We start from the raw sequence: 17,402 nt of genomic DNA on the forward strand, positions 1-17,402 counted from the left end.
TTCACTCTCCCAAACCCCAACAGGACACCTGGCCCCCACGGGCCTCCGTGCATCCTGCAAGTGTTCGATCAGTTCCTTTCTTTTCTTGTTAGCATGAAACAATAAAAATTAGTGCGGACGAAAAAGGGCCACATGCTAAACCTGACAAGCTCAGGGGAGGCCTGCACGGGGGCCGTACAAACTCAGAGACCTACAGTAACCATGTAGGATGGTCTGAAAGTAAAACTTTCTAACTAAAAGCAGTGCATGGTGGGTAGTCCTAGGCCTGTATTTTTCCCTAACAAAGGTCAATCTTCACCTTAACTGAGCCTGCCTGTTGTCTTTTTTTTTTTTTTTTTGCTTCTACGATGGTAACGGTAACTGGAATATCAAAGTAATTCCCTTGCCCCCCAACCGTACCCCTGTCCCTCAAAATACAACCACCTCACCAGAGCAGAGACCACCAATCTCCTCCTTGTTATTATCATGCTAATTGCTCACTGTTAATGAACCTATATCCACCTATGTAAAAAAAGTATGTTTCACTTTTATCCCATCCCAGAGATGTTCCCCACTTTGCTTTTCCCACTCCCCCTAATCTATCACCAGTGAATTTCACGTAACCCCTTTAGCGCCTCTTCCTTTGATTGTTCATGTATAAAATAAGGTGCAAAACTGCCATTTTCCGGAGCATTTTCGCAATCTGTTGAGAGTTTGCTTCCCTGGCAATTGTTCTCGGCTCAAATAAACTCATAAAAATTCTTACAGGTTTGGGTGTTTCTTAAATTGACATTATTCATCAGGCCCATGCTCTGCTTCACTTTTCCTGGTGTCAAATTACAGTCCCAATGCACTAAAATATTTAAGAAGCTAATCTCCTAGTCTCTGAAATTAATGTTTAGTGGAAATGATCCTGGCAAAAGGAAGTTTTGAATTTCCACCAGTAAATAGAGGGTCCTAAGCCCCAGGCTGGGACTGAGATGACTGTTGTCCTTCCAGCTAAGTGAGGGCAGTCGGATGTGCCTACATCTGCTCACCAGAAGTGAATGGCTGTCACACTGGGCACAGAAGCACCCACTCTGAAATATATATATTTTTGTTCCCTTCGAAACTATTCTTGTGGAGAACCCAGTTTGAGAAACTCTGGGCTCCAAGATCAGAAAGTCTGTGAACAAGTAGGGGCAGGACCGCGCTAGGTGCCCGGGGAAAAGCCCCTCACTTCCGGAGCTCAGGACTCGGGGCCCCAGCGAGGAGCGCTCGAGCCCGCCCGCCAGTCGGGGTCGGCCTGTGCGCGCTTCCTTCCCCAGGAAACAATGGTGGCTCGGACCTCCCAGGCTCTCCGCTTCCCCCGAGGGAGGCGGTGCGCCAGTGCGCTGAGGCCACTCCTTGCAGAGCAGGGTGACAACAGACCCCACCCCAGCCTATGACTCCCGTCTCCCATCCCCACCCCCACCTCCACCACGTGCAGGCCTGAGGGGGCAGAGGCCCAGCCACCCACCGTCGCCGTCTTTTTTTTTTTTTTTTTTTTTTGCTGGTTTCAGGCTTTTTTCTGCCTGAGTGAAATGAAACAAACACCCTCTCTGCAGCCAGGCCGTCAGTCTCGCATGCACCAGCAAAGGAGCCCTAGCGTGGTCGGCAGCTCTGCTGTCTGTGTCCGGGGCGGAACCCGCTTTGCATAAATAGCCTCGGGCGGTGCCGAGCGGGGAGTGCGCCGCTCGCTGCCGAGAGCTCCCCGCTCCTTCGCGCCCCAGCCCGTTGCGCGCCGCCCGCTGCCTCGGAGGAGAGCGCCCGGCGTCTGGCCGGAGCGCAGGCGGCACACCCGCCGGGCTCGGGCGGAGGCGGCCCGGCCGCTGTGCGGACAGCCGAGGGCGCCGCCGCAGCCGGGAGCCGAGGCGTGGTCCATCGCCAAGCGCGCCCAGTTCTGCGGATCAGGTGGGTCCCACGGGGCGCCGCCCGAGCCTCCCCGAGGCCGCGAGCGGGGCCAGGCCCCGGGGCTGCGGGCTGGGGCGCGGGCGGGGTGGGGAGAGGAGAAGGGCCACCGCTCCGGCCCGGCCCGGTTTCTGCCTTGACTGTGTCCCTGCTTTTGTTCTCGTCGCTGCCTTTCAAACCGAACCCCGTCGCTGTCCTCATCCGGTCCCTGTCGCTGCCTCTGCCCAGCCTTCTCGACTGGGGCCTCACGGGCTGGGGTCTGAGGTGCCCGCGCCGGGTCCGCGGGGAGGAGGCGGGAGAGGGGAGGCTCGGGGGTATGGGCAGGACCGCCGAGGAAGTCTCTAAAGCAGTGCGGGGTCTGTCCCCGTCTCTGGGGCAGGAAGGAGACATGGCTCTTGCCAGGACTGGATGGGAAGGGGATGGCTCTGGGAAGAGGAGCTTGGGCGGTAGAGTGAGGGGCGCAGGAACTCAGGAGCGCAGGGGCGCAGGGGAAGAGGTGAGAGCTCGCAGAGCCCAGCACCAAGCCCAAACCCCGGCATGCAGAAAGTTTCAGACTTTGTAACTTTGGCAGCGAAGGGCCTACTACATTTGGGGTGATGGGAGGTGAAAGGACCCCTTCAACTCTTCAAATAACCCTGTTCTCACCCGAAAGGGACACCACCCCACGTTTGAAAATGGCAGAAAAACAGCTAAACAGAATGATTGCACAAACTCTTGAAAGGCGTCCAAGAAAGAGTAAAGTGGAAAAAAATGTCAGGCGTGGGCAAAGAAGAACAACTTGAGATTCCCCAATCTTCTGGCGGGGAGGGAGGAGGGCCGTGCGAGGGTGGCAATGCCACTCTTCCCCGCAGGAAGGAACCCAGACCCAGGAGACTGCTTTTGTGGCTTCCCTTGTCCTTTGCCCTTCTCTGGCTCCTGAGCAGGCAGGCGCCTGTTGCCTTCTTCATTCGCCTGGAAATAGGTGTGTCTCAGGAGGCAGGAGATGCAGGGAGGAGCCCTCCTTGCTGCCTCCTAGCTGGGAGATGCTTTGCCGGATACAGCCTCAGTTTCCACAACTCGGAAAAAGGAATATTGCTCTGAGTAAGGAAATGCCAAGTGTGGAGGGGTGCCTGTGTTTGGGGCATGGGGGAGAGGGTAATAGGAGATGGGTATTCTTTTCCACTTCTGTGCTTCTTTGGCTAAGCTAAACCCCTGTTTGGAGTTATCTCTGGGTGTACCTTGCCTGCCCTACCCGGGGGGCAGGTGCAAACCCCAGGTATTGTTCCAAGTAACAGGTGTTTAATGATGGAATAAGGCAGGCTGGAAACAGGGAAAGAGTCTCTAGGGTTTACGGGTCCAGGAGATTTCAATTTGTGCTTCTAGGATCCTGGCTCAAGGACCAACACGGTGGGGGAGAGGGGTCCTGGAGGCAGGTCTCTGGCTTCCCTTCTTTATATTGGAAAACCCCAGGGGCTGTTTTGATATCAAATTCCTCAGGTCCAGCCTGGATAAACTGAGTCAAGAGGTGTGCAAAGTGATTTGGGCAAGATCCTCCAGTAGCTAGAGGGGATCTCCTCACTTGTAGGCGAGGGAGTACCTTTCCCTGGCCGCTGTGCTCTAAGCAGTCATTTCTCCAGCTCATAGCACCAGCTCACTTAGGACCCGCGCTCCAGGGCCCAAGGGCTGCCTCCTTACCCTTCTGGCAGAAGCAGCCAGTGAGTCTCATCCTCTGAGCTTTTCCAAGACTTTAGGGGGACCTTCATATGTGAGTTGGTTTCATAGGCTGAGGTAAAAAAATAAAAAAGACGGGTTCCTCAGGAGCTAGTCAGCACGCTGCCCCGTCTTAGCCCTGCCCAGCAGGGTAGGGTAGATATCATGAACCCATTTCACAGTTGAGGAAGAGAAGGTTCACTCATGGGTGTTCCGCTCTTAAATTGCAGCTGAGTTTGAAGGCAGCTCTGTCTGGGTCGAAGGTGTGTGCTCTTCCATTAAGTCATCTCTTGTGATGGCCAGAAAATGGCTAATGGACAGATGTTATCAAAATGGGGACAGGGGTGTAAGAAGAGTGGCTGAAAGGGGGCAGCATTAAGTGGGGGGACTGGGCACTTACCTAGGTGCATTCGTAGTATAAATATAATTGTATTTGAAATGAATGCTTTCTACCCTTTATTTTTATTTTAGTGTTTATTTTACAGATACTTTAAAAGGATTTTGCCCTGGCCGGATAGCTCGTAGCTCATTTGGTTAGCGAGTGGTCGGCAAACCGCGGCTCACGAGCCACATGCGGCTCTTTGGCCCCTTGAGTGTGGCTCTTCCACAAAATACCATGGCCTGGGCGAGTCTATTTTGAAGAAGTGGCGTTAGAAGAAGTTTAAGTTTATTTTTATTTTTTTAATCTTAATAAATCTTTATTCAGATTATTACAATTGTTTCTCCTTTTTCCCCCCATAGCTCCCCTCCACCCAGTTCCCACCCCACCTTCTGCCTTTACCTCCCCCCCACTGTCCTCATCCATAGGTGTACGATTTTTGTCCAGTCTCTTCATGAACCCTCCATACCCCTTTCCCCCTGAGAATTATCAGTCCACTCCCTTTCTATGCCCCTGATTCTATTATATTCACCAGATTATTCTGTTCCTCAGGTTTTTAATTCACTTGATTTTTAGGTTCACTTGTTGATAGATATGTATTTGTTGTTCATAATTTTTCTCTTTACTTTTTTCTTCTTCCTCTTCTTAAAGAATACCTTTCAGCATTTCATATAATACTGGTTTGGTGGTGATGAACTCCTTCAGCTTTTTCTTATCTGTGAAGCTCTTTATCTGACCTTCAATTCTGAATGATAGCTTTGTTGGGTAGAGTCATCATGGTTGTAGGTTCTTGCTATTCATCACATTGAAAATTTCTTGCCACTCCCGTCTGGCCTGCATAGTTTCTGTTGAGAAATCAGCTGACAGTCGTATGGGTGCTCCCTTGTAGGTAACTAACTGTTTTTCTCTTGCTGCTTTTAATATTCTCTCTTTGTCTTTTGCTCTTGGCATTTTAATTATGATGTGTCTTGGTGTGGTCCTCTTTGGATTCCTTTTGTTTGGGGTTCTGTGCGCTTCCTGGACTTGTAAGTCTATTTCTTTCACCAGGTGGGAGAAATTTTTGGTCATTATTTCTTCAAATAGGTTTTCAGTATCTTGCTCTCTCTCTTCCTCTGGCACCCCCATAATTCTGATGTTGGTACGCTTGAAGTTGTCCCAGAGTCTTCTTACACTATCTTCAACTTTTTGGATTTTTTTTGCTTTTTGCTTTTTCGGTTGAGTGTTTTTTGCTTCTTTGTATTTCAATTCTTTGACTTGATTTTTGTGTTCCTCTTGTCTGTTTTTGGGTCTCTGTATAATATTTTTTATTTCAGTCAGTGTATGTTTAATTTCTAGTTGGTCCTTTTTCATATCTTCGAGGGTCTCGTTATATTTATCAGCCTTTTCTAGGATATTCTTGAAAAGCCTTATAACCATGGTTTTGAATTCTTATCCAGTCGTTTGTTTTCCTCCATTTCTTTCGTTTGTGATCTGATTCTCTGACGCCACATTTTCATTGCTTCCCTGAGTTGGTAGGGTAGATTTGTGTGCTAGGTTTCCAATATGGCCCAGTGGGTCTGCCTCCCCAGTTAACCTGAGGTGGACACTCTTGGTGCACCCCTTTGTGGACTGTGTGTACAGCCTTGTTGTAATTAAGTCTTGATTGTTGTTGGTATCACTGGGAAGAATTGACCTCCAGGCAGTTGGCTTTAAGGATCAGCTGTGTCTATGCTGGGAGAAGTTCGGTGCTGGAGACAGCCTTATAGGATTAGACTTGCCAAATTGCAATAGCCTCTGTGCTCAGCTTGGATGGGGTGGAGTCTCATCTTGGCTTCCCGCCAGCCTTGCCCTTGCGCGCACGTGCGCGCCTTCAGACCTCTGCCTTCCCTGGCTCCCGAGTCTCCGCCCAAGAGTCCAGACTCCCCCCACAAGAGCGTGGTCCCCAGGGGCTTGCCTGGAACTGGGGTTCACTGCAGTCAGAACTGGGGCTCAGTGCAGTCAGGAGCCTTTGACTCCCTTCCACTAGGGAAAGCCTGTGGCAACCTCCGCAGCCTTTGTGCGCACTGGCACGCACGCGCCTTCAGACTTCTGCCTTCCCCAGCTCCCGAGTCTCCGCCCGAGAGTCCAGACTCCCCCCACAAGAGCGTGGTCCCCAGGGGCTTGCCTGGAACTGGGGTTCACTGCAGTCAGAACTGGGGTTCAGTGCAGTCAGGAGCCTTTGACTCCCTTCCATTAAGGAAAGCCTGTGGCAACCTCCGCAGCCTTTGTGCGCACTGGCACACGCGCGCTTTCAGTCCTACGCCTTCCCCAGCTCCCGAGTCTCCGCCCGAGAGTCCAGACACCCCCGTAAGAGCGTGGGTCCCCAGGGGCTCTCCCGGAACTGGGGTTCAGTGCAGTCAGAACTGGGGTTCAGTGCGGTCGGGGGCTTCCTTCCCTGTTCCGCCAGAGAAAGTCAGCCAGGCTCTCAGCCGCCCTTCCTCTCTGCGCACACAAAGATCCTTTTCCGTACCTCCAATTCTCTGTGAGCTTTTCTCTTTCCTTCTAGTTGTAGAATTTTCACTCAGCCAGCTTTCCTGTGGTTCTGGATGGTGTCCGTTCTGTCTTTTAGTTGTAGTTTTGAAATTGTTGTGCGAGGCAGCAGTTTAGGTGTTTACCTATGCCGCCATCTCGGTTTCTCCAGAAGTTTAAGTTTAAAAAATTTGGCTCTCAAAAGAAATTTCAATCGTTGTACTGTTGATATTTGGCTCTGTTGACTAATGAGTTTGCCGACCACTGGGTTAGCGTATAGTCCCATATGGATCCCCATCCCCCCACCCCCGTCAGAGCGTATATAAGACTCAACCAGTGAATACATTTAAGTGGAACAAATTCTCTCTCTCTTCCTCTCTCTCTCAGATCAATCAATCAATAAAGTTTTTAAAAAGTATTTTATTTTTCTACTTTTCAAAGTGTAATTTATATACAATAAAATCCACAAATCTGAAGTGTTTAACAAGTTTTGACAGTTGTTTACACCTTTGTAACCACCACCCGAAATAAGATATAAAATATTACATCATCCTAGAAAGTTCCCATTTTCAATTAATTTTCCTTCTGCCCTTTTAGGTAACCACTTTCTGATTTTCTCACCACTGATTAATTTTGCCTGTTCCTGGACTTCATGTAAATGAAACCATACTGTATATCTCACATCTGGCTCATTTCACTGAACAGAGTGTCTTTTCAATTCGTCTGTGTTGTTGGGCATATGAGTAATTGCTTCCTTTTGGTTGCTGAGTAGTGTTCTATTGTCTGAATGTACCATAATTTGCTTACTTAATCTCTTATTAATGGACATTTCGGTTATTCTCAGTTTGGGCTGTTATTTCTTATAGAATTCTTTTGTGGACATTTGCTTTTTCCTAGTAGTAAAGTTGTTGAGTCACAGGGTATACCATTTTACATTCCATAGCAATGGATTAGCTGTGTGCTTATTCCACATCCTTGACAAGAATTGGTATTGTCAGTCTTTTTTATTTTGTCTGGGCAGTGGTATCTTTACCTTTTGTTTCATGATGGATTTTTAAGAGTTCTTGGAGAAGACAACATGGGCAGGGGGCAGAATATGAAATAAGATGATGGTGTGTAGCAGGGGTCCTCAAACTTTTTAACCAGGGGGCCAGTTCACTGTCCCTCAGACCGTTGGAGGGCCGGACTATAGTTTAAGAAAAAAACTATGAACAAATTCCTATGCGCACTGCGGGCTCGGGACGAGTCGGCTGCTAAGCAGGACAGGCAGCGGCACCCGGAGGGTCGGATAAATGTCCTTGTTGGCGGGCCGCAGTTTGAGGACCTCTGGTGTGGAGGCTGCTAGGAGCCATGACCTGGGAGGGAAGCAATTAAATGATGGTTGGAACTGTGACCTTAGGCATAGGAATTTCTGGCTCAGGAGAGCTCTCTATATTACCTGATATTTAAAGACCGGGTATTTGTACTCTGAAAACTAGGCAATTTCATCCAGACTTATGGCTTTAAATGCTACCTCTCTAACAGTCACCCTTATCTCCAGTTCAGATCTCTGTTTTGGGCCCTCAACTCATTGTCTAACTACCATTTGTGCATATCTCTTCTTGAATGCTCAGAGGCAAAGTCTGAAGCAGAATTCATTATCTTGTGTTGGTTTTCTGTCACTGGATAAATAATGGAACCACTAGCCGAGAGACTAGTAAATAGGAATGTTTGAGGTGGGGAGATAATGAATTTACTCCCAGGCTAAATTGTGCTGAGCAGTCTAGGAAGATGAGGACTGGAAAATGCATTGGGCAATTTGGAGATTACTGAAGTATATACTGAGAGTAGTTTCAGTGGAATGTGGGGCAGGCAGGCTAGATTGTTGATAGGAGGGAGAGAAAAAAGTAGAGATGGTAAGTATATTCAACTCTTTCCAGAAAGTTTAAGAAGGTCAGGAGAAAGATCCACCTATAGCTGTAGGAAGACAGGATGAAGGAAATAATTTCAGATGGAAAAGACAAGTGAGATATGGGCTCAGGGGGAGGATTCAGTGCAGGAGAGGGAAGGGATGGCCAATAGAGCAATAGAGGAGCAGGAGGGAATGGAGAGGGTTGGCTCTGAAAGAGGATGGATGGTCCCCACCTCTGAGATTCGATGTGAATGAATGAAGATGAGAAAGCTCATCACAATTCCCTGTTGACTCTCCATATGCACAACTAATCATGGCATGTGAGGGTTCTTCGCCATCTGCTCCCTTATCCCATGCATAAAGTGTGTATCAGTTAGCTCTTAGTGCAGCTATGCTGCAGAACAAATAACTGCCTAAGTCTTAACTTGTGAACACACAGGTTTCTTCATGGTTCACATTGCATGACAGCTGTAGGGCAGTTGCAGCTGCATGGTTTCTGTGGCTCTGCTCCAGGTGCCAGCCAGACAGAAGACCTGCTCCATTTGTCTTCTCATCACAGGACCCAAGCTGAAGGAGCTATTTGTTATTTTTGTGGTGAGAGCTGGAGAAAGAAGGAGGTGATGTGATACCTCTTAAAGCCTTCACTCTGGACTGGCAGACTGCCACATTTACCCATATTCCATTGGTCAGAGCCAGTCATTTGACCAAGTCCAAAAATCAATGGGTCAGAGGTATATACGCTGCCTATTGGCAGGGAATGATACTTGGAAGCCATAATCCAGTTGACCACATAGATTTGTGAATAACTCTCCTCTCTAAAGGAATCCCCTTCACAGCCTAGGCTTTGGTACAATTGTTCCCGTTTCCACAGGCATGGCAGTGCCCTTTCGAGTCTCTATATCTTTGCACACGTGGATCCTCTGTCTGGGAGTCATCCTCCTACCTTGCCTTCCTGAATCTAAGTCATAAAATCTGTGACCTAGTCCAGTTAATCCTGCCTCTTTACCAACTCTTCAGATCGTTCTTTCGCTTCCATCCCCACTGTTCCTGCTCAGTTGAGGTGCACCCCTCTCCAGCCTGGATCTCCGCTCTATGCCCCCCCTTTCTCCACTCCAGTCTTATGTCTTCTAGTACATCTTGTCACCTAAGTCTTCTTTCTAGACATCAACTGATTGGGTTTTTCAGTCTTTCCAAGCCTCCACTCTGACCTCAGGATAACACATATATTCTGATAGGTGACATTCAAGGTCCTGAATGAGCTGTTCTCTACACTTCTCATCACCCTCATCACCTCACTCCTTAGAATTTCTGATCCAGCCTCAGGGAACTGCTATCATTCATGAAACCCTCTCCAGGTTTTATGCCTCTGGGCTTTCCTCCCTGTGCTTGGAATGCCCTCCCCATCTCCTCCCCAAACCCACCTGCAGATTCCTATTCATCGTTCAAGACCCAGCTTCATCATCATCTTCTTTGCGAAACCAATCTCTTCGTCCTGCCTCCCATGAATTAGGACTCCTCATGCTCCCCCCAGCTCCCTGGGCATCTCCCAACACTCATCCCCAGTTATATTCTGTTGGGTTCATTGAGCTGCTGGAGCAGCGGGCACACTGTTCGGGACCACAGCACTCCTTACTTGACCCCCTGTGGTGAGTAAGTGTGCCTCTGGAGGCCCACTGCCTGAGTCAGCATCCCTAATGACTGTCAGACATGGGACAAGGTACCTCACATGTAGCCCAGGCTGAAAGGGCTGCTGACAGGAGCTTTCCTTCGCTCTGAGAGAGGGAGTCCAGGTGAGTTTGTTTGGGAAGTCAAAGAGTGATGTATGTCTGGTCCATGAACTGAAAGCAAAGGAGTTATCATTTAGTATATTCAATCCAGAATTATTTCTAAAAGTACTTCAGTTCGGAGTTGTGGGGCTGGGTGAAAAAGGTGAAAAGAGTAAGAAAACAAAAAAACAAAAACCCCTCATAGACACAGATATCAGTATGGTGATTACCAGAGGGGAAGAGGATGGGGGAAGGTAGAGAGGGTAAAGGGGAGATAAATGGTAATGGAAGGAGACTGGACTTGGGGTGGTGAACACACAATACAATATACAGATGATGTATATAGAATTGTACATCTGGAACCTGTGTATTTGGTTAACCAATGTCATCCCAATAAGTTCAGGAAAGCCCCCCAAATAATAATTTTTTAAAATGTCCTTCAGTTCTAAAAAAAGGAAGTAGAAATATGTCATCTAAATCTCCAGCTAAAGAGCTGATCCGTTCAGCTTGTCCAAGTCCAGGGTGGAGGCCAGAGAACTCGGCCGCATGCCATCCAGACCGGGCTGCGGGACGTGCCCAGGCGAGCTCCTGGGGTCATTGCATGATTTTTATTGTTAGAGAGCATCTTATAAAGGAGAAGTGTTGGTGGCAGCAGGGTGGAGATCGGACGTAGTGCTCACATTTCTGAGCACCCAGGAAACCCCATGCAAGCATTTGCAAGGGAGTTGGGTGTAGGGCATGTGCTTCCTGTGGTTCTCTGAAGCCATGTGACCTTGGCCGATGTGAAAGGCGGGAAAAAGTGTGGAGTTGCCACTTGGGCCAGGTCCTAACTGAGAGAGGGCGTGATCTGAGATGGAGGAGGAGAGCCCAGACCGAACACGTCTGGGAAGTCAGAGGAAGAGAGGGTTTCTTGGCGCATGTGGTCAGCATGGTTTTGAATATTGTCATGAGGCTGGATGAGAGAATGGGCCCTGGGATAGATCAGCTGGTGGCTATGGGTTGACAGCAAGACCCTGGGGGAAACAGAAAAATAATGATAGGATTATTAATATTAGAGTTCTCGGCACTAGTGGACAGTTTAGAAAGTGAGATCATAGATCCGTCTTGCTTGAGCCTCACAAAAACCCCACGAGGTCTGTAAATTGGGAGTTGTTTTACTAGTACATGTGGCGAAACAGGCTTAAAGTTTTAATGTTTTGGCCAAAGTCTTTCAAGAATGAAGTGGCAGAACTGAGGCAGGAGAGCCCTGTTCTGTCTCCAACCACAGTGTGGTTTGGAGACTCGGGTGAGGTGCAAGGGCTGGGGGTTGGTTTCAAAGGTGGAGGCAGCTTCAGAGAAGATGCTTGGGTACAGATCCATGCCCAACCCAGGAGAGGGCCCCTGCCTGGCGCGGCTCGAACAGAATTCAGTCAGCGAGAACACAAAACAGCAGCTGGAAGAGTATGAGGAGAGAGGGGCTGGGACTTGCGATTAGTTAATATAGCTAATAAATGTTTTCAATTCCTTCCCGGTCTGGGTGCTCTTGTCTTCAGGAGCCTTGCTTTAAGTGCCCCGGACTTGGCACCTCATAGGATGGGATTCTGAAAAGAGCTCTGAGCTGAAAGTGAGCTGATCTGGTCTCACCCCGTGCTGATGCTGCCAGCAATGGGAACTGTTGCAGCCTCAGTTTCCCTGCCAGCAAAATGGCACGAGGCTGTGATCTAGCGAACTTCTCTCTGAGCAACACCTGCTATTAGACAACAAGTCCAATCCTGTAGGAAATGAACACTGAAACTAAAAGCCTACAAGGAGGAGCAGCTGTTGTGCCTGGAGGGATCCCATGGTTTTGGCCCCCACTTGCCAGCTTGGGCACCAGGAACTGTGGTTCTAGAAAAGGTACCTGTTCCAGAGACTCATGTCTGAATCCGATATCTATTCAACATTCACCGAGCCACCACCATAAATTCTCTCACTTATTAACATGCCCGGAATTTATTGAGCACCTACTATGTGCTGTGCTAGAGACCGGAGACGTAGCAGTGGACAGACACAGTCCCTGCCCATCCAAGGGCTAGGATTTAGCTTGGGAGATGGTCATGAAACAACCAATTGCACAGCTGGAGCAGTGAAGGACAAGGGCAGAGTGGGTGTCACAGGGGCCAGCCTTGTTGGGGGAGGTGGTCAGGGAGAGCTTCCCTGAGGAAGTGACCTTTAAACAGTTAGAGGGTGAAGAGGGAAGTTTCAGGCAGAAAGAAGATACTGAGAAACCTGTCATTCTGACATTCCCCTGGCTGTTCCAGAAGCCAGGCGGCCCTGGTGGCTGGAGGGGCGCAGTGAGGACACAGAGGAGGGAGCAAGCCTAGGGCGATGGGCCAGTTGCCCAGAGGGGTGACTTTGAGTTTGGCAGCATCTGCATGCAGAAGTGCAGCTGCCCTCTTCTCTCCTCCCTCAGGGAAACCACGCGTCCTCAAGCAGCTGGCCAGCTGCCCCTGAGAGGAACTTGCTTGGCATCTGTGGGGAAAGACAAGACACTTCTCAGAATCAGGGGCAGGATTTTCTTTCAGGGGCAAATGCTCCCTGAGAGCAGGGACTGAGTCTGGGCTTGCTCTCCTTTGACTAATTCTACGGTTGTCTATAGAGTAGACAGCCTGGTTTTAGTCAAGTTACTGAACTGCTGACCCTCAATATTCTCATGTGGGGTTTTTGTATAGCAAATTTTTACATGTTATTCCAGAGCCGTGCAAAGGAAAGGAGAACTACTATTCCTGTGTGCAGATTTAACTGAGTGCTTAGGAAGTCATTCTGCCGCATGAAAATACTCAGTAACCATTTGGGTTTGATATATGGAGCAGCCGGTGAGAAGCTGTCCTGGTCAGAAATCATGGTCGCAAGCAACAGATGGAGATTCCAGCTCACTGAGGCAGAAAAGGCACGCACTGGGAGGATGTTTGGTTGTTCACAGTATCCCTGGGACAGCTGGAAGACCAAGCTGGCCAGAACCACTAGAAGTCGGGCAGTGGACAACATGGTTAGGGGTTCACACAGGAGCTACTTATAGATCTTGCTGCCATGGAGCTCCTGCAACATTTCACCGGCATCCAGACATTCACGCCACTTCCTTAGGATGCAAAGCTGCCAACTGGGTGGGCCCAGGTCACTCTCCTGCATTCCAGGCACATCTGGGTCGCTCTGCTCTGGTGGTGGGAGGGGGCTCCTGGCACTAAGCTCAGCAGTCACAAAGTCCACCAGAGCCACCAGAGATGGGGGAGCCCGTGGTGCCACAGAATCCTGCTGGCCAGCTGCTTGAGGACGCGTGGTTTCCCCGAGGGAGGAGAGAAGAGGGCAGCTGCACTTCTGCATGCAGATGCTGCCAAGAGAGAGTCCCAGAGCTGCAGTGCAGGAAGGAAGCCTGGGGACCTCTAGGAGCGGCAGCCTGGTCTTCGTCAAGTTATTGAACCGCTCAACCTCAGTATTCTCATGTGTAAAATGGGTTGGTGTGGATTTTAGAAGTAATTTAACTGTCTCCTGCCTGACATGTGGTACTATTAAATGGCACCACTGTTATCATTAGTAGTAGTGAAAATAATAATAACTTCACTCTGCTGCTAGGAGAACAGTTATGTCCCCGGAGGAAGGAAGCCCAGTGTGTGCCAATCTAGAGGAATTCAGAGGGGACCGTACACATTTATAAAGAGATTCGCTTTAGCGTCCCTTTAAATCTTTACCTCCTCTGGATACTCACAGTAGGATTTAATTGATCAAAAATAAATACATGAATGAACCACCATCTTACAGACCCTTGATCAATCGTGTTGAAGAGATTCTTTGGTAGGAAGGGACAGGCCTGTTTAGAGTTCCCAGATTTGCTTCCTCATGGTGGAAGCCTTAAAAAAGGAAGAGGAAAGTTCACGCCTGCGTGACCGGAGGCTCCGTCCCCACACAATCTCACACCCTCTCTCTGGAAGCGCACAGACTGCCATAACCACGGGGCCTGGGTTCGTGCCGGAGGCCCGGTGTGCTGCTCCCCGGTTCGTGATCAGCTCTTTGAAAAATGAAAGCCCCGAAAGGTGGTAGTTGCCACATTTCGTAATATAAATATTTCCACCATAACCAGTCTCGAGCTGCTGCCTGAGGAACCGGGAACATACTGTTATTTTCCACTCTGGTTAGATGCAATCGGGGTCAGTGACCTCAAGAGTTTACCGTGTCGTAAAACTATTAGGAAGCGATGAGTTTTGATGATTACCTTTGTTCTTAATAGAATTCATTTAGCTGTGAGTTTATATAACTTAATTTTTAATAATGGCTGTGTAAGTTTATATAATTTAATTTTTAATAATGGCTGTGTTTAACAACCTGCTTGCCAAATTCCTGAAAATTTGACAATTGGCCCTTGCAAGCCAGCATGAGCCAACTCCAGCACGTGACCGGGTTGGGAGATCCTTGGGGACCCCGGAGAGAAGCCAGCACAAATAGGCCATCCCCAAACTGCAGGGCCCCACCTCACCGCTGTCGCTATAGCATGTCCGTGTCTTTTATTTGCTTTATAACCCCTTTCACCACCTAAAAGTATTTCCTTATTTAATTTCCTTTGTTAAATTTTAATGTTATTTATTTGCCAACTAGAATGCACGCTCTGTGAGAACAGAGTACTTCCCTGTTTGGTTCACCACTGAACACTTATGCATACAGTAAGGCCCTCAGTATCCATGGGTGGAACCAGTGAATGGAGGTAGGGCAAGGAGCCTTCAAGGGTTCAAATCCTGCCTCTGCTCTAAAGTACACTTGCTTTGAGCCCTTTTCTTCATCTGTAAAAGAAAAGGGTTTGAGCGGAGACGCCCAGCGTTCCCTTCAGCTATAAAAAGTCTCTATAACTGGTAAAGACCCTCCTCGGCAGCACGGCCAAACCTCCTCCCCTGAGCATCTTCCAGGGTCGGTGCTAGCACACTGGATCTTAGGTTTTCCTCTTTTCCCCTGCGGACACTTTGAACACAGTGCAGATGGCTTCCTTGAATGTCCCTGCCTGTTCCCTGTGCAGCCTCTGGGCTGTCCCGAGAGAAAGCCAGGCCCTCCCAGCCTGTTCAGTGGCATCAGATATTGGGAGGCCCAAGGTGCCACTGGGTGACATGCTCTACCTTGAACGCACTGGAGCCAAATGGGTGGCCCTAGAGGTCAGGACAATGTGTCTATGGGCAGCGTGGTAGAAGGCCAGTCCTTTCCTCCTTCCTTGATTCCTAGTGCTCCATGGACTGATACTTTGGTAAAATACAGTAAAAATGAATTACTATCCATTTCTGTGCCTCCTCGTGGAGGGGCAGACAGCGTCTGTCTATAGCATCTGTTGAGAGGCACACCCCTGGGGTCGTCCCTTGGGGCTGTGGTCAGGGCTCCTTTCATTCTCACAGCAGTTGGCCTGGCAGAAGCAGGTATTGGAGTCCCTTCTCTTTGCAATCTGGGCTGTCACTCGGACTTTCCCGTTGAGGACCCAAGGGAGGTGGTGCCACCCACATCTCTACGTTCCCAGGGGTCAGAGGCCAACAGTCCTGTCAGCCAGAATTATCTGTTGGGTCCAAGATGACTGGGTCCAGCTTCCTCTTTATCCGAGAGGTCCAGGGCAGAGGTAGCCACAGAGATACTACCAGCCGGCATCTGTGTCTCACTGCTCTCCTCTCCTCTCTGAAAGGTCATCCTCTCCTGGGGGAGCTGGGGATGGGCCAGACCCTCCGTCTGCTACTGAGTCTGGGTGTGGCCTGAGGCTTCGCCCGAGAACCTGGGGCACATACATTACAGGGTTTTCTGCCTTCCCCTATAGTTTCATTTCCTGCCCTGTTTGTCTCCAGCCTTGGGCAAACTATCCGGCTGTTCTATCCGGTTCTCTTGCTCTCCCCTCCTCTCCTTTACTTTGAATTTATATTAGTTCACACAAATACTCCATCCATGCTTTTGTTCCGGCCCTCCGGTCCAGTTTAAGAACCCATTGTGGCTCTCGAGTCAAAAAGTTTGCCCACCCCTGTCTCAGACTGAGGTTCAGATGTGCTTTCTCTGAGTGGTGGGGCTTGGACCTGGTCTACAGGGCCCTCCTTGCCCTTCTGCAGGTGGTCAAACCAGGAAAGGGACCCGCTGCAGAACCAAGGGTAATAATAAAACAAAAAGAGCTTGCGCTTCCTGAGCACACTCACTCCAGATGCTATTCTGGGAGCTTTACAGCGGCCCTGCCTTTTCATCAGTGTTACAAGTGAGGATAGTGAGGCACAGCAAGATGAGGAAATTTCCCAGGCCACATGGTAAGGGAAAGGTTTGGGACTCAGACACGGGCAAGGAGATGGTGCCCTGCACCATGGCACCACACTGCCTTCAGAGAGAAAACATCAGAGTGAGGGGGAGCTGGCACAGCCCCAACTTCAGCCCCCTGGGAAACTCAGGCCCAGGGAGGGGCCGGAGCTTCCATAAGGTCACACAGGGGCTCGCTGGAGCCCAGGAGCCCTGCACTCCATCTTCTGCTCTGTCTTGCGGTTTTACCACCTTCAATCAACCATCAGAGTAGAAGTCTGTTACTCTGCAGGGGTTGGAAGGTAAACCCTGTGAATGCACCAGGGTGGCAGTGGCCCGGGAGGCCCAGCAGATACCAACAGCGCCCTCCCCACACACCGTTTGTGAAAAGTCTTGGGCATGGAGTCCTGGCTTTAGTTGCAAAGTTTAGAAACTCTGCTTCCCCATCGGTGCCCATGCTGCAGAGAAACTAGCAGCTATGCGGCTCCTGGATGTCACTTCCTGTTTGTGTGCCTGGACTGAACTAAGAGCTCAAGGTGAAGGGCAAGGGGAGGGTGGAGCCCTCCTTGTAGGAATTACGATTGTTAGAGGTGGGAAGATCTTAGAAGATCGAGCCTAAGTGTTTTGTCTGATAGGCGGGAAAACTGAGGCCCAGAGAATGTAAGAACCTGTCCTGGGTCACATAGCGTGCTGGAATCACAATGGTTTGGGGTTTGGTTTGGTTTATTTGCTTTGTTGTTGACTTTTTTGGCGGGGAGGGGTGGATGATAGAATCACAGACTGTGTGAGCTGGCAGAAATCTAACAAGGGTCCCAGCCGCCTCCCATGTTTCAGACATGAGAGTCTGAGAAACGGGGTGGAGGTGGATGGGGAGGGTAGTACTTTCTTAAGACTATAGAGTTGGCCTTTGAATCAATGTTTATGGAATCACCATACAACAAATACCATGGATTCTGTGACTCAAATAATCACTCATGTGCATCCAGGTAGCGGTCAGTGCCCTAAAGGACAGGAACAGGGTGCTACCCAGGAG

At 49.5% G+C, this 17,402-nt stretch overlaps 1 protein-coding gene across 3 annotated transcripts in view; it reads left to right on the forward strand.

Moving 5' to 3' along the window:
* GGTA1 (glycoprotein alpha-galactosyltransferase 1 (inactive)) overlaps positions 1-17,402 on the forward strand; it is a 125,258-nt gene that overhangs the window by 66,922 nt on the left and 40,934 nt on the right. The window contains exon 1 of one of the 3 annotated variants that reach the window (XM_080667709.1): positions 1,437-1,911. The exons of 1 other annotated variant lie outside the window; for it this stretch is intronic. The gene's annotated coding sequence lies outside the window, so the exon portion shown is untranslated. Of the gene's footprint in view, positions 1-1,436; positions 1,912-17,402 lie in introns of those variants that run through there. One more of the 3 variants, XM_080667710.1, reaches the window with a different exon arrangement.

Source organism: Plecotus auritus, assembly GCF_963455305.1.
Source record: "Plecotus auritus genome assembly, chromosome: 5".
In the NCBI taxonomy this organism is placed as follows: Eukaryota; Metazoa; Chordata; class Mammalia; order Chiroptera; family Vespertilionidae; genus Plecotus; species Plecotus auritus.